General features: G+C 42.1%; 1 protein-coding gene across 1 annotated transcript in view; it reads right to left on the bottom strand.

The window, feature by feature from the left end:
• CFAP161 (cilia and flagella associated protein 161) overlaps nt 1-21,422 on the bottom strand; it is a 124,467-nt gene that overhangs the window by 59,657 nt on the left and 43,388 nt on the right. The gene's annotated exons all lie outside the window — the stretch shown is intronic.

Below are 21,422 nucleotides of genomic sequence, written 5' to 3'. Positions count from 1 at the left end.
TCTCTCCCTCCTCTTCAGCTCTGCCCATTGTCCACCAGCTCTCACACCAAGACCTCAGGGCCCAGGGAGCTTCCACGTGGCATCACTTCCTTCCTGAGCCTGCCGGAGCTCTGTCCTCAGCCACATAGCCAGCTCACGCATCAGGAAATTCTGAGCCCCAAATCAGTACCAGTCCAAGTGTCTGCCACCTCTGCTCCTTCACCCAGCAAGAACCCAGCCAGAGGCAAACAAGAGAACCACACAAATCTGCATCTTTACTTTCTATTCCTTGCAGCTTCTAGGCCATGACTCTGAGCAAACTTCCTAATCACAACCAACTTTCATTCCTCTCATTTTTTATCCACCCCAGTGAATGTCCTTTTTGAGAAACATGTTGGTTCCTTTCTCCTGGGAGGACACGTCCCTGAGATCTGGCTGAATCACTTACCAGGCATGAAAATAACACCTATTATTCACTAACAGCCACTGAGACTGAGACTATTAGTGAGAGAAATGAACCATAACCAGGGGTGGGTGTGGATCTATATTTCATGCCAAGAGTCCCCTTGAAATAGATCATTGGGCAATCCATGTCCACTTGACTTTATTGATGCTTTCCTCCCTTCTAAAACGTTCAGTTCTCTTGGAGAACAAAGGCCTTGACAGTAGTTTGGTAAATAGTCACTTTGGAACCTACTGCATGATTCCATTTCCTTTTGCACTTCAATAAAGTGAGACTACGGTCCCCAAAGCAGTGGTTAGGTCTTCTATTGTTCATGCTGTTCTCATGACAGGACTGAGTGACTGGATTGAACTGAACTGAGACCTTCTACATCATTAGTAGGAATATAAACTGGCGTGGTCACTATGGAAAACAATATAGAGGGTCCTCAAAAAACTAAAAGCAGAGTTGCCATGTGCTTAGTTGCTCAGTCATGTCTGACTCTTTGAAACCCTGTGGACTATAGCCCGTCAGGCTCCTCTGTCCATAGGATTCTCCAGGCAAGAATACTGCAGTGGGTTGCTATGCCCTCCTCCAAGGGATCTTCCCAATCCAGGGATCGAACCTAGGTCTCCTGCATTGCAGGCAGATTCTTTACCACCTGAGCCACCAGGGAAGCCCGGGAATACTGGAGTGGATAGCCTTTCCTCTCTCCAGGGGATCTTCCCCACCCAGGAATTGAATCGGGGTCTCCTGCATTGCAGGTGGATTCTTTACCAGCTGAGCTACCAGGGAAACCTTGCCATAAGACCCAGAAATCCAACTCCTGGACATAAATCTCAACAAAACTATCATTCAAAAAGATACACACACCCCAATGTACATAACAACACTGTTTATAATAGCCAAGACATAGAAGCAACCTAAATGTCCACTGACAGATAAATAGATAAAGAAGATCCGGTGTGTATATATATATATATATATATATATATATATATATATATATATATATGCCATAGAAAAGAATGAAATAATGCCATTGGCAGCTAAAGGATGGACCTAGAGATTATCATACTAAGTGAAGTAAGTCAGAAAGAGAAAGACAAATAGATAATATCATTTATCTGTGGAATCTAAAATACAACACAAATGAACATATCTATGAAAGCAGAAACAGATAAACAAACATAGAGAACAGACTTGCGGTTGCCAAGGGAGATGAGGGGTGGGGGAGAGAGAGATCAGGAGTTTGGGATTAGCAGATACAAACTGTTATCTGTAGGACGAATAAACAGCACAGTCCTACTCTATAACATAGGAAAATATATTCCACAACTATAATAAACCATGCTGTTGGTCAGTCACTAAGTTGTGTCTGACTCTGTGACCCCATGGACTGTAGCCTGCCAGGCTCCTCTGTCCATGGCATTTCCCAGGCAAGGATACTGGAGTGGGTTGCTATTTCCTTCTCCAGGGGATCTTCCCAATCCAGGGATTGAAATCGCATCTCCTGCATTAGTAGGTGGATTCTTTACCACTGAGCTACCTGGGCAGCCCTGTAATAAACCATAAAGTAAAAGAAAAAAGAAGTAGTTAGAGCCTAGGAATGGACAGACAAAAGGACAGACAAAATGTTACAAAAGTAACAGATAATCAAGGTAAAACTCAGCGCAGGATGATTTGGGTCAAGCCCTAATGCTCCTACTGAAATTTCATAATAACTTGAGGCAGATCATTTAACTTCTCTGAGCTTAGCTTTTATAACTATAAAATGAATGTAAGCCAAAGGTTTCCAGTTCCAACCTTTTCCAGCTTTTCTGGATCCCTCATTCCTCTGATGTTCAAGTTGAATGGCTTGAGCTCCTAGACCCTAAATTATGAGAAATCAAAGAGGATTCTCCCCCAAGAGTTCCTCACATTCCCCTTGTTTTCCATTGAGTTGGTAAACATTTATTGAGCATGTACTATGTGCCAAGCTCATTCAAGCAGAGAACAAGATGAAGGAAACCTGCAGGCATATGTAAGTCCCCCTGGTCTTCTCTCATTCTGGGGATACCTTGGGAAACCCCAATTCTCCCACATGATCAGGCAGAGCAAATTAGTGCTTCCTTCAACTCCTCTCTGGCACCTAGGCTGTGCTCAGGGGGTTTTGTCTTTCTCAACCTCATCGAGATGTTTCTTCAAAAGAAATCATCATTTCGTATGAAACATACCACTCATGCTCCAAGAAGGCAAAAGTGAATGCAGATTATGATTGTCGTAAATAGAAACCAGTATTTCCTAATGTTAGGTAGGTAGAATAGGGAAAAGGAGTCCAAAATGGCGGTGGCGAAAAGACAAAGAAGGGAAAAGCCCACAAAAATAGAACAAAAGAAGGTCCAAGGACCGGAGTGAGGACCTCAGGTAAAACAAACAACACTCCTGGCTGGCCCAATTTACATAGGACAGGCCCAGGGAGAGATACACATATAAAAAGAGGAGCTGAAGCTAGCTCTCTCGCTAGCTCGCTCGCTCGCGCTCTCTCTCTCTCTCTCTCTCTCTCTCTCTCTCTCCCCCTCCCGCGCGCTGGGGCGCTCTTCTCCTTGTGTCTGTGGATTGATGTGCCCTCACACCTCAAAGATAAATTTTCCTGCTATCTTCTAAATAAAATAGAGCTGTAACACTGATTTGTCTAAGAGCTATGACATGGTCCATTCGAGACCTGAGAGCTGTAACACAGTCTATCCAAGACCTGAGAGCTGTGACACGCCGAGGGGGCTTTAATGTCCATCACTCCAAATCTTTGTTGTGACGAGACAAAAAACCGAAGAACATACACTCACGTGACACTAATCTACTTGGGATTTGAGCAGCTCAAGAAGAGCACTGGTGAGCTTTACAAAACATAAACTAACTGACGTGTATACAGAGGCTTTCGTTTCACTTTCTCAGTGTCTAAGGTTATCATTTCCCTATGTTCTAAATCTCTGTTCTTCCCCTTTCTTAACCCACGAGGGAACAATGGAGTTTGACCAGACAGAATACATTGAACCTTATGGGAACACTTCTTTAAGGAGAAGAAATCTTGTAGGAGTGGTGATTTGGAGAAACGTGACTCCTGGCTCCAGACGTATGATGAGTTAAGCTAATTGTGGCTTCCAAACAAGAGACCAACTCTTCCAAATACTTCAGGGGCTGACGTTCACATCTGACAAGACCCAGGGGAGACCCTGACTCCTATATGACAAAAGCTAATCAACATCCTAAAGAAACACAGTGGCTCCCTTCTGTTCTCTGTTTCTCTCTACACAGAATAATAGTTTTGAGCATAATTTGTAAAGGCAGAGACCAAAGGGGATTCCAGGGATCGTTTTGGCTTTGAACCTCATTAAACAGCTCTAATTTCTTTCTCCTTTGTTTAAGTAGATAACAATATTGCCAATAAATACAGTCCAGTGAATCCTCTGCCAAAAACTGAATCAGACAGTATTTTAATAAAGTAAAAAATGATCAGGAATAGGAAATTTTACATTCCACAGACAATGAGAGTCCAGAGAATACAGGGAAACTGGCCTCTGGCCATAAGAGATGTGAAGACAAGGACAACAGAGTTATTGAGCACAGGTAATTCAACATTCAAAAAACTAAGATCATAGCATCTGGTACCATCACTTCAAGACAAACAGAAGGGGAAAAAATGGAAGCAGTGACAGATTTTATTTTCTTGGGCTCCCAAATCACTGCAGATGGTGACTACAACCATGAAATCAAAAGACGCTTGCTCCTTGGAAGGAAAGCTATGACAAACCTAGACAGCATATTAAAAAGCAGAGGCATCTCTTTGCTGACAAAGATTCATATAGTCAAAGCCATGGTTTTTCCAGTAGTCATGTACAGATGTGAAAGCTGTACCATAAAGAAGGCTGAGTGCTAGAGAACTGATGCTTTCAAATTGTGCTGGAGAAAATTCTTGAGAGTCCCTTGGACTGCAAGGAGATCAAATCAGGCAATCCTAAAGGAAATAAACCCTGAATATTCATTGGAAGGACTGATGCTGAAGCTCCAATACTTTGGCTACCTGATGCAAAGAGCCGACTCATTGAAAAAGACCCTGATGCTAGGAAAGATTGAAGACAAAAGGAGAAGAGGGAGACAGAAGATAAGGTGGTTAAATAGCATCACTGACTCAATGAACATGAGTTTGAGCAAACCCTGGGAGATAGTGAAAGACAGAGGAGCCTGGCTTTCTGCGGTCCATGGCCTCAAAAAGAGTCAGACACAACTTAGCAACTGAACAACAACAAAGTTCTTAACAGAAGAAAATGGCCACACCATGAACAAGCATAACCAGAAGGATGAAGGAATGGTAGAGTTTGTCAGCATTCCAAATGGAAAGGCAGGCATTGCTGTGGAAGGGAACAGCCTTGAAACTAGTATGTAGAATTCTTAAAAGTATCTGAAGAAAAGAAGAAAAGCCTAATACATTGACCTTTTTCTTCAACATAAATAATTCGATTCATTTCAATCTTACTTAACCATTCCAATCAATACCAAGATTTGATTGTGGTTGCCAAGGGAAGGCAGGTGGGAGAAGGACAGATTGGGAGTTCGGGGTTAGTAAATGCAAACTATTATATACATGATGGATAAACAACAAGGTCTTACTGTAGAGCACAAGGAACTACATTCAATATCCTGTTATAAGCCATAATGGAAAAGGATATGAAAAAGAATATATATATATATATACACATATATGTATGTATACATATATACACACATGTTATATGTATATCATACACAACATAAATAACAAAATATGTATAACATACATACAAAATCTGTACAACAAAAATAACATTGTAAATCTACTATGCATCTGTGCTAAGTCCCTTCAGTAATGTCTATCTCTTTTGGACCCTTGGACTGTAGCCCACCAGGCTTATCTGTCCATGGATTCTCCCAGCAAGGATGCTGGAATGGGTTGCCATGCCCTCCTCCAGGGGATCTTCCCAACCCAGGGATCGAACTTGCATTTCTTATATCACCTACCTTGGCAGAGGGGTTCTTTACCACTAGCACCACCTGGGAAATGAACTGTACTTCAAAAAAAAGAAAGACCAAGATTTGAATTTATGTATTTAATCTTCCTATTCCCCCAAATTTCAGTGAAATGACCAAAAAATTTTGCTTTAACCTGGGAAACACCATATGGGCAGTAGCACCTTGGGAAAGGGGTGCTCTTAGCAGCAGTCCATCCAGTGAGTCAAGCCTCTGCATGCTGGAGAGCCGTAGGGCTCAGCCTGACCCCTTCCCCACCGATACTCACTCTCCAGCAGAAGCCGTGAAGTGTGGGGCTCTGTGTGTGATACATTTACTGTCCCAGATGGGTCTCATGTCTTCCTGGACTGTCATTCTTGCCTCCATTCTGGTCCCCCTCCTTCCCCCTCTTCACATAGGTGCTAGAGTGCTCCTTCTAAAATCCAAGTTAGGGGCCTTCCCTAGCAGTCCAGTGGTTAAGACTTCAAGCTTCCACTGCAAGAGGATCCCTGGTCAGGAAACTATTTAAGATCCCACATGCCTCCCAGCCAGCGCTAGTGGTAAAGAACCCACCTGCCAATGTAGGAGACATAAGAGATGTGGGTTCAAAACCTGGGTTGGGAAGATCCCCTGGAGGAGGAAATAGCAACCCACTCCAGTATTCTTGCCTGGCGAACCCAATGGACAGAGGAGCTTGGCGGGCTACAGTCAAGGGTCACAAAGAGTCAGTCATGACTGAAGTGACTTAGCACACATGCATGCACATGCTGTGAGGCACAGCCAAAAAATAAGCACAAAATAAAATAAAAATTTTAAAGGACAATTAAAAAAAAAAAAGAAACAAAACTCGAGTCAGATCATCTCAGTGTCTCCTCAAACTCAACCATGGCTCACATCCTGCTCAAGGGAAAAGACAAAACTTAAGAGAATCTGTGGGGCCCCACCTGATCTGACCCTGGCTACATCTGTGCCCTAATCCCCCAGTGTCTCCCTCCCTCACTCTCCACTCCATTCCAGCCACACTGATCTCTCTCTAGTTCCTTGAACATGCCAAGCTCTTAGGACCTTTGCCCCTGCTGTGTCCTCTGCCTAGAACACACTTGTCCCAGAGGCTCATATTTATTTTGCCTCCTTTTCCTTCTGGTCTCTGTTCAAATGTCATTTTGTCAGAAAAGCCTTTTAAGGTCCCTGTTTAAAATTATATTCCTGGGACTTCCCTGGTGGTCCAGTGGCTAAGACTCCATGCTCCAAATGCAGGGGGGCATGGGCTCGATTCCTGGTCAGGGAACTAGACCCCACATGCTGCAAGTAAAAGTTTTCATGCCACAACTAAGACCTGGCACAACCAATAAATAAATATAAAATCTTAAGAAATAAAGTAAGAGTCCCTTACTTCCTTCATTCTCTCTTTAAACTAATTCTATTTTTTTCCCACTTAACGTAGCATTATCTACCACTATATTATATACTCATGTGTTATTTTGCTGTCTACCTTCCCTTTTGTTGTTGCTAAGTTGTGTCCAACTCTTACGACCCCATGGACTGTAGCCACCAGGCTCCTTTGTCCATGGAATTGTCCAGGTGACAACACTGGAATGTGTTGCCATTTCCTTCTCCAGGGCATTTTCCCAACCCAGGGATTGAACTCACCTGCATTTGTAAGCAGGTTCTTTACCACTAGTGCCACCTGGGAAGCATAAGTTTTGAATACTGTGTCTCCAAGTCTTGGACCCATGCCTGGGCACACTGTAGATGCTCAATAAATATTTATGAATGAATAAATGAAGCAAGTCAATTAATTGACATGCTATATATCTTTTTTTGGTTCGTTTTTCCAGCATGGAAGAGGGTTGAATCTGCAGCAGACTTACAAACACCTAAAACCTGGTCGGGAAGAAAAGAGGGTCATAGTGCCACAATTTCACTTGGAAATGCTGGATTCTCCAGGAAGTGAAATAAAAAGACAACTAACAAGTAAAGTAAAAATAACAAGATAAGCAGTGAACACTGAGATGGGCAACCCAGATCCCTCTTCAGGACAGATGGCCAGTGTCCCCCAGTGGCTGGATTTGCTGCCAGTGGTCAGCCCTCTTCTGAGAGAGGCTGGACTGATGAGAGCTGTCTTATCCAAGGCCATACTCCCTTCTTTGGGCTTCTCACACCCCATGACTGTTAGATGCACAGGTATGTTACTGATCCCAACTCACAGCTCCAGAGGGTCCTCCTAGTGTTAGAGGCTTCTTAAGACTGACTAGATGGACGTGAGTTTTAGTGAACTCCGAGAGATGGTGATGGACAGGGAAGCCTGGTGTGTTGCGATTCATGGGGTCACAAAGAGTTGGACACGACTGAGAGACTGAACTGAACTGAACTGAACTGAAGACTGACTCAGCCTAGTTCTTCCCTCTGCCCATCCTGCCAAGACACGGAAACAACCTAAGTGTCCATCAATGGATGAATAAAGAAACTGTGCTCTTTGTACACAATGGAATGCCACTCAGCCCTGAGAAGGAAGGAAATTTTTCCATTTGCGACAAAATGAACGACCCCTGAGGGCATTATGCTAAGTAAGATGCGTCAGAAAGAGAAAGACAAATACTGTAGGATCTCATTTATCTGTGGAAACTAAAAAAGCTGAACTCTCTAGTGTAGAATAGTGGTTACCAGGGTCTGGGAAATGGTGCGGAGGTGGGGGTGGGAGTGGGAGTGGGAGTGGGGGTTGGGGGCTGGGGAGGGGGAAATTGGGGAGATGGTGCTTACGATACAACGTGTTCTGGGAAACAAACTCACTCAGAAGGACAATGCAGATAGTGGAGTACAGTTTATTACACCAGCAGGCCCAAGGTAGAGTCTCCTCTTAGCCAAGGACCCAGACCAGTTTTTGTGAAAACCGTATATACCCCAAGTGTATGTGCCCAAATCCACCTCCCCAAATTCCCTGAAACTAGTCTGAACAAAGAAAAAGAAAGATACAACAAAAGTTCACCTGTGATTCATATGCCTTAAGCCTAGGTAGTTAACAGAAGACAATTATCAGTAGGCCTGTGGTCATACCCCAATAACCATAATAGAATGTATGATTCTATTCGGTTACACAAATAATTAATGGCAACCCACTCCAGTGTTCTTGCCTGGAGAATCCCAAGGACAGGGGAGCCTGGTGGGCTGCAGTCTATGGGGTCACACAAAGTCAGACATGACTGAAGTGACCTAGCTTAGCTTTAGGCGATGGAGAGTCTAGGTACTAGTCCCGGGGCTCTTCCTTCCAGGGGCCTGGTTTTTCAGTTGGTATGTCATTTCCATAGATACTGGGCATGTAGCTCAAAGTCCACAGTCAAGCACAAGACGGAGTCCTGCTTTCAAGACAGAGTCTGTTCTATCTGTTTCCTCCTTCATTTAGAAGGAAAATTTTCAACTAATAGATAAACAAGTCCCAGAGATCTAATGCAAAACATAGAATTTACAGCCAGCAAGACTGTATTATAAATTTCAAAGTCGCTAAGAGACTAGATCTTCATAGTTCTTACCACAAAAATGAAACGTTAATTATATGAAGCAATGGAGGGGATGAAGAGAAACAGACTAGTCTCTCACGGCCCCTGCTTGTCACAGCATCCTGACACCACCAGCACTTTCTACATGTTGAGATCCTCTCTACAAGGGAACTCTGAATGAATCCTTTCTTTATCTGCTCCCTTGTTCTCTCAAGCATCCACCTTAATTACCATTTTTTAAAATTCAGACACCAAAAATAAAAACCATGCTCACTAAAGCAAGAAAAGTCAAACTGAAATTCTAACTCAGAGAAGCTGCTCTAAAATCTTCCATGACCAAGCAATGACTTAAATCCTTGAGGAATCAGAGGTGCAGAGCCAACGCAAAATCTGTGATTACATGTAATCTCTCATAACTGTCCCTGAGGAGTAGTAGCCCATTAGTCAGGACTCTTCAGACTCTCCAAACCTGATTCAAATGAGCTTAGCAAAGTTGGAACCTATCAACCCAATTGTCAAATCATGGGAAAAACTGGGTGGAGCCGGCTACAGAAATTAGTGGAACCCTGAACTCTTTTTTTTTTCCCCCTCTCTCATGGCTCTTTCTGCTGGTCTCATTCCCCTATGATTCACTTTTTACACTGACCACAGGACTCTGACGTTAAGAAAATCGAGCTTCTTTCTTCCAGATCCCATTTGAAAAATCCCATAAGAGGACTTTGCTTTCCTGGCTTGGATCATACATCCATCATTTTGGCCAGGAGGTCAAGCTCTGTTACCATATGACAAAGAAAAGGGCTGAGCAGACAAAAGCAGGAGATGTCCACTCCAATTTACCACAGTTGCAGCCCATGTTTATACAGACACTGGTCCCTGAAAATCTGGTTTCAGAACTGTATTTTCTGGCTATGGTGGCCACAGAAACATAAGATCTGGATCCAGTCCTTGTAAATATTCAAGATTCCTTCATCTCCGCTCCATCCTCAGAGCCTCATGAGTCCTTTCTTAAGCAGGCAGGACTCTATACCATTGAGTTATTTCTTACAAAAGACTTTGTCTAGAATGCTGAAAGTTTATCTAAGCAGATTTTTTCAGGTTGGTTATAGCAGGATAAAAGTCATTGTTACAGATTCCGAGTCGACTTTCCTTCACTGATTCCAAACCAATGCAAGGAGCATCTCTACTATGAAATGCATTTATGATCATTTGTTGCTTTTTACACTGACTTCCACAAATTTGGGTTTCCTTAACTTTGGAAACCACAAACTTCCAGAAATGCTGACAAAGGGGGAAAAATGGAAGACGCTAGAGCAGTGAAGCATAAATCCCAGCTTCTCTCCTCTGCCTTCCACACTGGTTGGAAAGAGGGAAAGCTGGGTGGGCTGGAGAGAAGCTTGGGAACTGTCGTTACTATCCTCCAACTTGGAGTGACGTTGACCTAAGCCAGCAATCACATAGCTGGGGAAAATGTGCAAAACCCTTGCCAGTAGGAGGCCTGACTTGCCACCTGGGCAGCCAGTGGAGCTGGAAAGACGTCCAAGGGCTGCCAAAACAGTCTTCAGGCACAGAGCTGAGTTGGGAAAATGACATGAAGGTCAAAGATGGGTCTCCCACCGCCAGGAAACAGATGCGCACCCTCCTGCTTGAGGAGTGAGCCTTGGAAGGGTCCAGAAAACATTTCAGATCAAAGTCGAGTGCAGGCCTTGGGGCCAGGCTGCCCACAAACTGACATCTCCCCACCCTCAGGCCACAGGAAGGCGGACACAGTGAGCTATTCTCAGACTGTAGCTATGACGGGAAGGCAAGCAGGCTCCAACAATTTGGGAAGGGGAAAAACTTCTGGAAAAAAAATTAAAAAGGCCTAATAATAAGTACCAAGGCCCAATATCTGCATAGGTAAATTCTTTCTTTCACCCTTCCAAAAAACAGAGCATTCCATTCTTGAGTTCAGGATACCTGAAAAGGACTGAACAGAAAAGAAAACAAAGGAATCACAAATTCAAATGACTTCACAGACCAGATAAGAGACACAAATGCGTGACTCTGACCAACTGAAAATATGGGCTGCGCACTTGTGAGTGCTGGGTCCTGGGGGGATTGGAGAGCCTGTCGAGTTTAAAGGTGGGCCACCTGAGGTGAAGAGCTGACTCAGTGGAAAAGACCCTGGTGCTTGGAAAGATTCAGGGCAGGAAGAGAAGAGGGTAGCAGAGGATGAGATGGTTAGATAGCATTATGGACTCAATGGACATGAATTTGAGCAAACTCTGAGAGACAGTGGAGGACAGAGGAGCCTGGTGTGCTGCAGTCCATGGAGTTGAAAAGAGTCAGACATGACTGAGAGACTGAAGAAGAAGAAGAACAACAACAACCTATCCAATCCTCAGACCGTCTTTTCCATACAGAGATTCACGCTCACTGAATTTACCTAGTTTTTCAAGAAGAGCTGGATCTTTAACCCTCCAATTTTTAAAATATCAATAAGTGGTTGGCTGCCATCTATGAGATCACAGACAGTCGGACACGACTGAAGCGACTTAGCAGCAGCAGGACAAACAAATATCAATAGGACAAACAAAATTTATCAGCTGCCTGGATATGAATCATGAACCATCAGTTTTCTGATACCCATTGACAAGTTATACTTACAAATATTGACCTAAAATACTATTTTTAAACCAAATATGTTTTAGCAGTACATTAGAAGAATAATTTTAAATTATTCTAACCCAATCTAACCCATCCTTAGAATATATCTAGTCATTATTAGGAAATCTATTAATATAAGACATTATATTAACAGAAAGGGAGAGAGCATAAGAATATACCAGTAAGCACTCGACAAGCTCCAATATGCATTTTTGATTTTTTAAAACATTCTTGATTTTTTTCTGTTACTGGAACAGAAATGCTTAGATTTCCTAGACTGCTCCAGACTTTTTTTTTAATTTCCCTGTGCTATACAGTAAATCCTTGTTGCTTATCTATTTTATATTTTTATTTATTTAAAAAATTTTTGGCCATGCCACATGGCATGTGGGATCCTAGTTCCCCAATCAGGGATCAAACCAGCGCCCTCTGCAGTGGAGGTGCAGGAGTCTTAACTACTGGGCCACCAGGGAATTCCCTGCTTGGGACTTTTGATTGCAAGAGATAAAACCCAACTCATGTCATCTGCAAATAGTGAGAGTTTTACTTCTTTTCCAATCTGGATTCCTTTTAATTCTTTTTCTTCTCTGATTGCTGTGGCTAAAAGTTCCAAAACTATGTTGAACAATAGTGGTGAGAGTGAGCACCCTTGTCTTGTTCCTGAAATAAAAGGAATCCAAATTACAGAAAACTATAAAACACTGATGAAAGAAATCAAAGATGACACAAATAGATGGAGAAATATACCATGTTCATGGATCAGAAGAATCAATATAGTGAAAATGAGCATACTATCCAAAGTAATCTAGATTCAATGCAATCCCTATCAAGCTACCAATGGTATTTTTCACAGAACTAGAACAAATAATTTCACAGTTTGTATGGAAATATAAAAAACCTCGAATAGCCAAAGCAATCTTGAGGAAGACGACGGAACTTGGAGGAATCAACTTGCCTGACTTCAGAGTATACTACAAAGCTATCCTCACCACGACAGTTTGGTACTGGCACAAAGATGGAAATATAGATCAATGGAACAAAATAGAAAGCCCATAGATAAATCCATGAACCTATGGACACCTTAACTTTGACAAAGGAGGTAAGAATATACAATAGAGAAAAGACAATCTCTTTAACAAGTGGTGCAGGGAAAACTGGTCAACCACTTATAAAAGAATGAAACTAGAACACTTTCTAACACCATACACAAAAATAAACTCAAAATGGATTAAAGATCTAAATGTAAGACCAGAAACTGTAAAACTCCTAGAGGAAAACATAGGCAAAACACTCTCCAACATAAATTACAGAAGGATCCTCTATGACCCATCTTCCAGAGGAATGGAAATAAAAGCAAAAATAAACAAACGGGACCTAATTAAATGTAAAAGCTTTTGCACAACGAAGGAAACTACAAGCAAGTTGAAAAGACAGCCTTCAGAATGGGAGAAAATAATAGCAAACGAAGGAACTGACAAAGAATTACTCTCAAAAATATACAAATAGCTCCTGCAGCTCAATTCCAGAAAAATAAATGACCCAATTAAAAAATGGGCCAAAGAACTAAACAGACATTTCTCCAAAGAAGACACAGATGGCTAACAAACACATGAAAAGATGCTCAACATCACTCATTATCAGAGAAATGCAAATCAAAACCACAATGAGGTACCATCTCATGCTGGTCAGAATGGCTGCTATCCAAAAGTCTACAAACAATAAATGCTGGAGAGGGTGCAGAGAAAAAGGAGCCCTCTTACACTGTTAGTGGGAATGCAAACTAGTACAGCCACTGTGGAGAACAGTGTGAAGATTCCTTAAAAAACTGGAAATAGAACTGCCATACGACCCAGCAATCCCACTGCTGGGCATACACACTGAGGAAACCAGAATTGAAAGAGGCACGTGTACCCTAATGTTCATCGCAGCATTGTTTACAATAGCCAGGACATGGAAGCAACCTAGATGTCCATTGGCAGATGAATGGATAAGAAAGCTGTGGTACATATGCACAATGGAATATTACTCAGCTGTTAAAAAGAATGCATTTGAATCAGTTCTAATGAGGTGGATGAAACTGGAGCCTATTATACAGAGTGAAGTAAGTCAGAAAGAAAAACACCAATACGGTATATTAACACATATATATATGGAATTAAAAAGAGGACAATGACCCTATATATTCGAGACAGCAAAAGAGACACAGATGTAAAGAACAGACTTTTGGACTCTGTGGGAGAAGGCAAGGGTGGGATGATTTGAGAGAATAGCATTGAAACATGTATATTATCATATGTGAAATAGATCACCAGTCCAGATTTGATGCATGAGACAGGGTGCTCAGGGCTGGTGCACTGGGATGACTCTGAGGGATAGGATGAGGAGGGAGGTGGGAGGGGGGTTTCTGGATTGGGAACACATGTGTGCCCATGGCTGATTCATGTCAATGTATGGCAAAAACCACTACAATATTGTAAAGTAATTAGCCTCCGATTAAAATTAATTAATTAAACATAATTACAAGCAGAAAAAAAAAACCAGCTTGGTATCTTAAGGAGAAACATAGAAGAAGTTTTTAAAACTGACTCAAATAGGTGAAAAGTCCAGGGGTATCTTTGCTTTAGGCCTGGCTAAAGTGAGTGAAAGTCGCTCAGTTGTGTTCAACTTTGTGCGACCCCATGGACTAAACAGTCCATGGAATTCTCCAGGCCAGAATACTGGAGTGGGTATAGCCTTTCCCTTCTCCAGGGGATCTTCCCAATCCAAGGATCGAATCCAGGTCTCCTGCACTGCTGGCAGATTCTTTATCAGCTGAAACACAAGGAAAGCCCAAGAATACTGGAGTGGGTAGTCTATCCCTTCTCCAGGGGATCTTCCAACCCAGGAAATGAACCAGAGTCTCCTGCATTGTAGGTGGATTCTTAACCAACTGAGCTATGAGGGAAGCCCTAGGCCTGGTTGGAAACCAGGGCTTAAACAGGTCAGAACTGACTAATTGGCCATGACTTACCTCTACTCTCTTCATGTTGGCCTCATTCTCTTCAACTGTCGGTGGGTTTCTCCTTGCAGCTAGAAAAAGATGACTACAAGAAACTCTCGTTTAATTCCTATTTAAAGTTGGTGAGAGGGAATTCCTTGGAGGGCCAGTGGTTAGGACTCCACGCTTTCACTGTCAAGGGCCCAGATTCTATCCCTGGTCAGGGAACTAAGAGCCTATAAGCCAAGGCATGAGAAAATTAATTAATAAATTAATCTAATTGGTGAGTATCAAGGGAAAAAAAAGAATGTCTCTTCCCACAGTTTCAGTAGGAAAGGTCATTTCTAATTTGCTTAGCTTGGGACACAAATACATACTATAAATTAAGTATCTAGTTAGGGATTTGTATCTAGAACATATAAAGAACTCCTAAACTCAATAATAAAATGACAAATAACCCAATTAAAAGCTGGCAAAGGATCTGAGTAGACACTTCTACAAACAGCAAAAAGGTACATGGAAAGATGGTCAACATTATTAGTCATTAGAGAAATGAGAATTAAAACCCACAATGAGATGCCATTTCACATCAGCTGTACTCAAAAAGACAAATACAAAGTTTTGGCAAGGGACTTCCCTGATGGTCCAGTGGCTAAGACTCTGCATTCCCAGTGCAGGGGGACTGGGTTTGATGCCCCATCAGGGAACTAGAACATGTCTGCTGTAACTAAGACCCAGTGCAGCCAAATAAATATATAATTTTTTAAAGCGTTGGCAAAAATGTGAAGAAACTGATACCTTCAAACACTGCTGGTGGGAATGTAAAATAGTGCAGTCACTTTGGAAATCAGCTTGGCGGTTTTTCAGAAAGCCAAACTCAGAGTTACTATGAGACCCAACAATTTCATCCCTAGGTATGCACTCAAGACAAATGAAAACATGTTCACACAAAAACCTGGACACAAATCTTCATAGCAGCATCATTCCTAATAGCAAAAAAAGTGAGAAAACAATCTGAGTTTCCCTCAACAGATGAGTGGATAAGCAAATAGTGCAATAGACTATTATCCAGTCATAAAAAAAGGAATGAAGTACTGATTTACATCACAACATGAGTGAACCTCAAAAACATTATGCTCAGTGAAAAAAGCCAGACACAGAAGATTACATGTTTGTATGATTCCATTATGTCCAGAGCAGACATAGAGACAGAAAGTAGATTAGTGTTGCCAGGGGTTGGAGTACGCAGTGACAGCTATGAGAATGTTCTGGAATTAGACAGTGGTGACCATTGCACAACTTTGTGAATACAAAAGTTACTGAATTAATTGCATAACTTTAAACAGTGAATTCTGTAGTATGCAAACCATATCTTAATAAGCAAATTAATTTTTTAAAAATTTGTTAGAATGACTAGTTACACAATTGATATATAAAAATGAATAGGTTTTCTGTAGAAATAATAATCAAGAATAAACCACACTGAGAGAAAATCTCCCATGGACTATACCAACTAAAAAGATAAAATACCTAGTAATAAACTAGGCAAGAACTGTGCAAAACCTATACAAAAAATCTTTTTAAAATACAAGTAAATTGAAAGACACATCTTGCTCTTTGATCGAAAACTTCTACTTTTCTTAGAGTTATAGCTGAGCTTCCAAACACAATATCAAAAAGATTATTTTGAAACTCAGTAAGAAGTTCAATGTATCTGGAAAAATACTCCTGCAAGATAAAGTTGGTAAGAGAGAATTACCCAAGCAGTTTCTGAAAAAGAAAATAACAGACTGGTGGAGGGATTGGAAAGAACTATCTCTAAGATATATTGATTAAAAAAGGATAATAAATATGTGTGTGTATATATATATATATATATGTATATATATATATATATATATATATATATATATATATATATATGGTTTTACTAAAGACCAGAACAGAATAAAGGGCTCATGTGTGTGCTCAGTTATGTCCAATTCTTTATGACCCCATGGACTGTGTAGCCCACTTGGCTCCTCTGTCCATGGGACTTTCCAGGCAAGAACACTGGAATAGGTTGCCATTTCCTTCTCCAGGGGATCTTCCAGACCCAGGGATCGAACCCACATTTCCTGCATTGGCAGGTAGACTCTTTACCACTCTGTCACCTGGGAAGTCCAAAGTGAAAGTGAAAGTCGCTCAGTCACGTCTGACTCTTTGCGACTCCACGGACTAAACAGTCCATGGAATTCTCTAGGCCAGAATACTGGAGAGGGTAGCCTTTCCCTTCTCATCTTCCTAACCCGGGGGATCGAACCCAGGTCTCCAGCATTGTAGGCAGATTCCTTACCAGCTGAACCACAAGAGAAGCCCAATAATACTGGAGTGGGTAGCCTTTCCCTTCTCCAGGGTATCTTTCCAACCTAGAGATCGAACCCAGGTCTCCACATTGCCATCAGATTCTTTACCACCTGAGCTACCAGGGAACCCCAAGAATACTGGAGTGGGTAGTCTATCCCTTCTACGGTAGATCTTCCCAAACCCATGAGTCAACCCATGGGGTCTCTTGCATTAGAGGCAGATTCTTTACCAACCGAGCGATCAGAAAAGCCCAAAGGATTCATAATACACTTAATTACATATACAATTTAATGCATCATAAAATTGGCATTTCAAATTAATGGGGAAATTAGAAATTATTCAAAAGTGATGTAGAGATAACTAAGTCTTCAGAGAAAATTAAGTTGAATCCCTGCTTTACTCTTTCTACCAAAATAAATAATAGACAGATCAAAGCTTTAAACAAAAAGTAAACTATAAGACTTAAAGTGTTGGAAAATCCATGGACAGAGAAGTCTGATGGGCTGTATAGTCCATGGGGTCAAAGAGTTGGACACAACTGAGTGACTGAGCATACAGTGTATTCTTATATTCTCAAAGTGATGAACACCCATGAAGTCCAGACCCATAAAAAAACAATAAAAACAAAAATATTGGTTTGTGTCATTATGTAAAAATGTGTGACATCTGTATACAAAAAAATTTACCCAATAAAACAAAATATATGACAAATTGGGTGAAATATTTGGAGGACATATGAAATAGAGATAATTGTTTTCATTTATGAAGCATGAATGCAAACTAATTTTTTAAAAGCTCATCAATCTGAAAAGGCAAAAGGTGTGAAGAGATACGTCACAGAAAAATAGACACAAATGACGAAATTAGCACAAACAAGTGTTCAACCTCATTTATGATTTTTTTAAAAAGGAAAATATTTTTAAAGAGATGCTATTTCTCATCCTTCAGATTGGTGAAAATACAAACGCTTGCAGGGGTGTGAGCACCTTGGCATTCTTATCATGAGTGCATGAACGGATGCAACGTTTTGGAATGGCACTTTTGCAATAGCTATCACATTTTGCTTCTTTGTGAAACACATGCACGTCCCATGGCCAGATATTTGCTCTACAATTACACAGACCAAAGATTACCAAGCTCTGTGTGTAAGAATGCCCATTGCAGTGCTGCCAGTCATAACAGAAAATAAGGCAAAAGCAGGACAAAAATCAATGGAAACAATGAAGGAATCCACCTGCAAAGAACAGATTAAATAATTAGCACTGTGTCTTCCTGAGTCAGACCAGTCTCACCTCTGGCTGGGATTTTTCAGGAACCTCTATATGATTCTTCTTTTTAGAGTTGACTGGGGGAGCATGCCATATGGGGATCTTAGTTCCCAGACCAGGGCTTGAACCAGTGCACCACCTCACCCTACAGTGGAAGCACAGAGTTCTAACCCCCGGACCACCAGGGGAGTCCCCCTAAATGGTTCTTCCTGTGTCATCCCCTTCCCACCCCGCTCCAATCTCAAATCCATTCCCCATTCTGCAGTCAGAGACATCTTTTCAAAATGCAAATTGTGAAAGTTCTGATTATTTTACACCCACACACATCCCGCTTGGCAGAGCTTCAAAGGCTTCCCATTGCTCCAAGATAAAACTCTGGCTTCTCACCACAGTGTATAAAGTGTTGCCATGGTCTGGTCTGCCTGCTCCCCAAGCCTTATCTTGAGCCACAGTCTAGCCTCAATCTCACTCCTTCAAACTTACAATGCCACCTCCACCCCTGGGCCTTTGAACCCACTCTTTTTCATCTGCTCTGAGGTCTATTTTTTATTCTTTGTGAGTTTGTATGTAGGGGTGTATGTCTATATTATACTTTTTACTTTACGTGCTGTGCTAAGTTGCTTCAGTCATGTCTAACTCTTTGTGACACCATGGACTGTAGCCTGCCAGGCTCCTCTGTCCATGGGATTCCCCAGGCAAGAATACTGGAGTGGGTTGCCATTTCCTCCTCCAAGGGATCTTCCCAGGCCAGGGATGGAACCCACGTGTCCTGCGGCTCCTGCATTGCCAGTGGATTCTTTACCCCTGAGCCACTGGGGAAGCCCTTTTACTTTATACCTTCCTGTAATTAAAACAAAAAACTAAGGACTTTCCTGGTGATCCAGTGGTTGAGAATCCACCTGCCAGGGACATGGGTTCAATCCTTGGTCCAGGAAGATCCCACATGTCATGGGGCAACTAAGCCCGTGCACCACAGCTACTGAGCCTGTGTGCTTTGGAGCCCGTGCTCTGCAAAAAGAAGAGCCTGAGAACCACAACTATAGAAAGCCTGAGAGCAGGAATGAAGACACAGTGCAGCCAAAAATAAATTAATTAATTAATTTTTAGAAAAACTAAGAGATGTTGTAAAAAATCTTAAAGCAACAGCATCATTCCTATTATTTGCTTACGTGCATGTGTGCTTAGTCGCTTCAGTCATGTCTGACTCTTTCTGCCAGGCTCCTCTGTCTATGGGATTCTCCAGACAAGAATATTGGAGTGGGTTGCCATTTCCTTCTCCAGGGGATCTTCCCAACCCAGGGATCAAATCCAGGTCTCCTGCATTGTAGGTACATTCTTGCATTGCAGGTGGATTCTTCACTGACTGAGCTATGAGGGAAGCCCCTAATTTTAAAAATCCTGTTGAATAATTTGGCCCATCTTTTAAAAATCATCTATTTAAAGAAAAATCATAACCAGTCATCAAATTCCAATACCTGTTGAAATGGAAAATAAGGCATCTGGGAATCCATGATTCAGGGGCTGGATTCATAGGGAAAGACAGAGGATTTCCCTGGTGGTTAAGTCTTGGTGCTGCCAATGCAGGGGGCACAGGTTCAATCCCTGGTCAGGGAACTAACGTCTCATAAGCCACATGGCTCAGAAAAAATATGAAAAAAGAAAAGTCATAACTAATGCATTTCAAAAGCAAACTTTAAAAATTTACCGAAACAAAAATGCTAAAAAGAAAAAAAAAACAACATGCAAGAGAGCATGTATAACATGATTTTACCCGTTTAAAAATTTTTTAATCATCTATAAAGTTACAGAAGATGTAAGAACCTAGTGCATGTGTCTTTGCGACACCATAGACTGTAGCCCACCAGTCTCCTCTGTCCATGGAATTCTTCAGGCAAGAATACAGGAGTGGATTGCCATGCCCTCTGCCAAGGGATCTTCCTGACCCAGGGATCAAACCCACATCTCTTGCACTGGCAGGTGGATTCTTTACCACTGAGCCTCCTGGAAGCTGCAAGAACCTAGGACAGTTTTAAACGTTAAGAAATGAAAATGGTGAGCTTGGGGTAGGAGGATGGGGCAGCGAGAGTATTTTATTTTTTGTTTTTTCCCATTCTGTATTTTTAATGTTGAAATTTTTACTATAAGCATGTATGATTTTTAAAATTTATACAACTAGCTCAATCTTCTCTTTTAAATTTTCTGTAATGACATGATCTTTCTTTTGGACTTTCCATGCTGCAGAACTTGGCTCTAGTATAGCTGGAGTATGACAGGCCTGGGGCAGCCTCCCACCTGGGAGAGCCCCACCCAAGAAAGGACAGCTGTGGGCGGCTTGGGCCAGCTGTGTCAAACTTTTTGTTTTTTTTTTTTAAATTTTTTTAGTTCTACCAGTTTATTGCTACCAACCCATCTCCCTCCACCCTCATGCACACATGCTCAGTCATGTAACCCCATGGACTGCAGGCTCCTCTGTCCATGGACTTTTCCAGGCAAGAATACTGGAGTGGGTTGCCATGTGCCAAACTTTAGGAAGAAATGAAACATGCTCTTCCCCTTAAGGAGACTCTCCTCCTTGTCCCGCCTCGCCTCTTCTCACCATTGGACGTCAAGGGCCAAGACGAGGGTGTGGACCTTGAGGAAGGGGCCAAGGAGGCTGCTTAGCCTTTAATTCTGGCTTTGACCAGAGGAGCCAGGAGAGTTCTGCGGCTCACATGTGGGCCTGGGTCCCACAGAGGAATTTGGGTCCAAGGACCTTACTGCAAATAAGGGAAACACGTCTGGCCTGATCCATTTTGCACAAATTTCCATACAAAACATGTAGGCATGGTTGATGTCATAGCTAATAGCCAGTGTCAGCTACAGAGTGTCCAGTCCAAATGACTCTGTCAGATGGCTCTTGCCAGCCCTTCTGATCTCCCGCACCACCACCATCCTGACAGCCCCACCTAGGAAGCTGACGGTATGCACTGTGTCAATAGGCACCCCCGCCCCCCCAACACACACAGCCCTCTGGTTTCCTGTTGGGTTTGGCCAATGGGAGATCCCAGAATAAGGGAAGGAGAGTGAGTTCAGGGTATTTGTACTCCAGGTTTGGATTTTCCAGGCAAGAATACTGGAGTGGGTTGCCATGCCCTTCTCCAGGGAATCTTCCCAACCCAGGGATTGAACCCAGGTCTCCTGCATCGCAGGTGGATTCTTTACCATCTGAGCCGCCAGGGAAGACTTTCTCCCTTTGAACTTATCTGCAA

Source organism: Ovis canadensis, chromosome 18, assembly GCF_042477335.2.
Source record: "Ovis canadensis isolate MfBH-ARS-UI-01 breed Bighorn chromosome 18, ARS-UI_OviCan_v2, whole genome shotgun sequence".
Taxonomy (NCBI): Eukaryota; Metazoa; Chordata; class Mammalia; order Artiodactyla; family Bovidae; genus Ovis; species Ovis canadensis.
The sequence above is the reverse complement of the archived record's forward strand: the minus strand, read 5'-3'. Positions and strand labels throughout refer to the sequence as shown.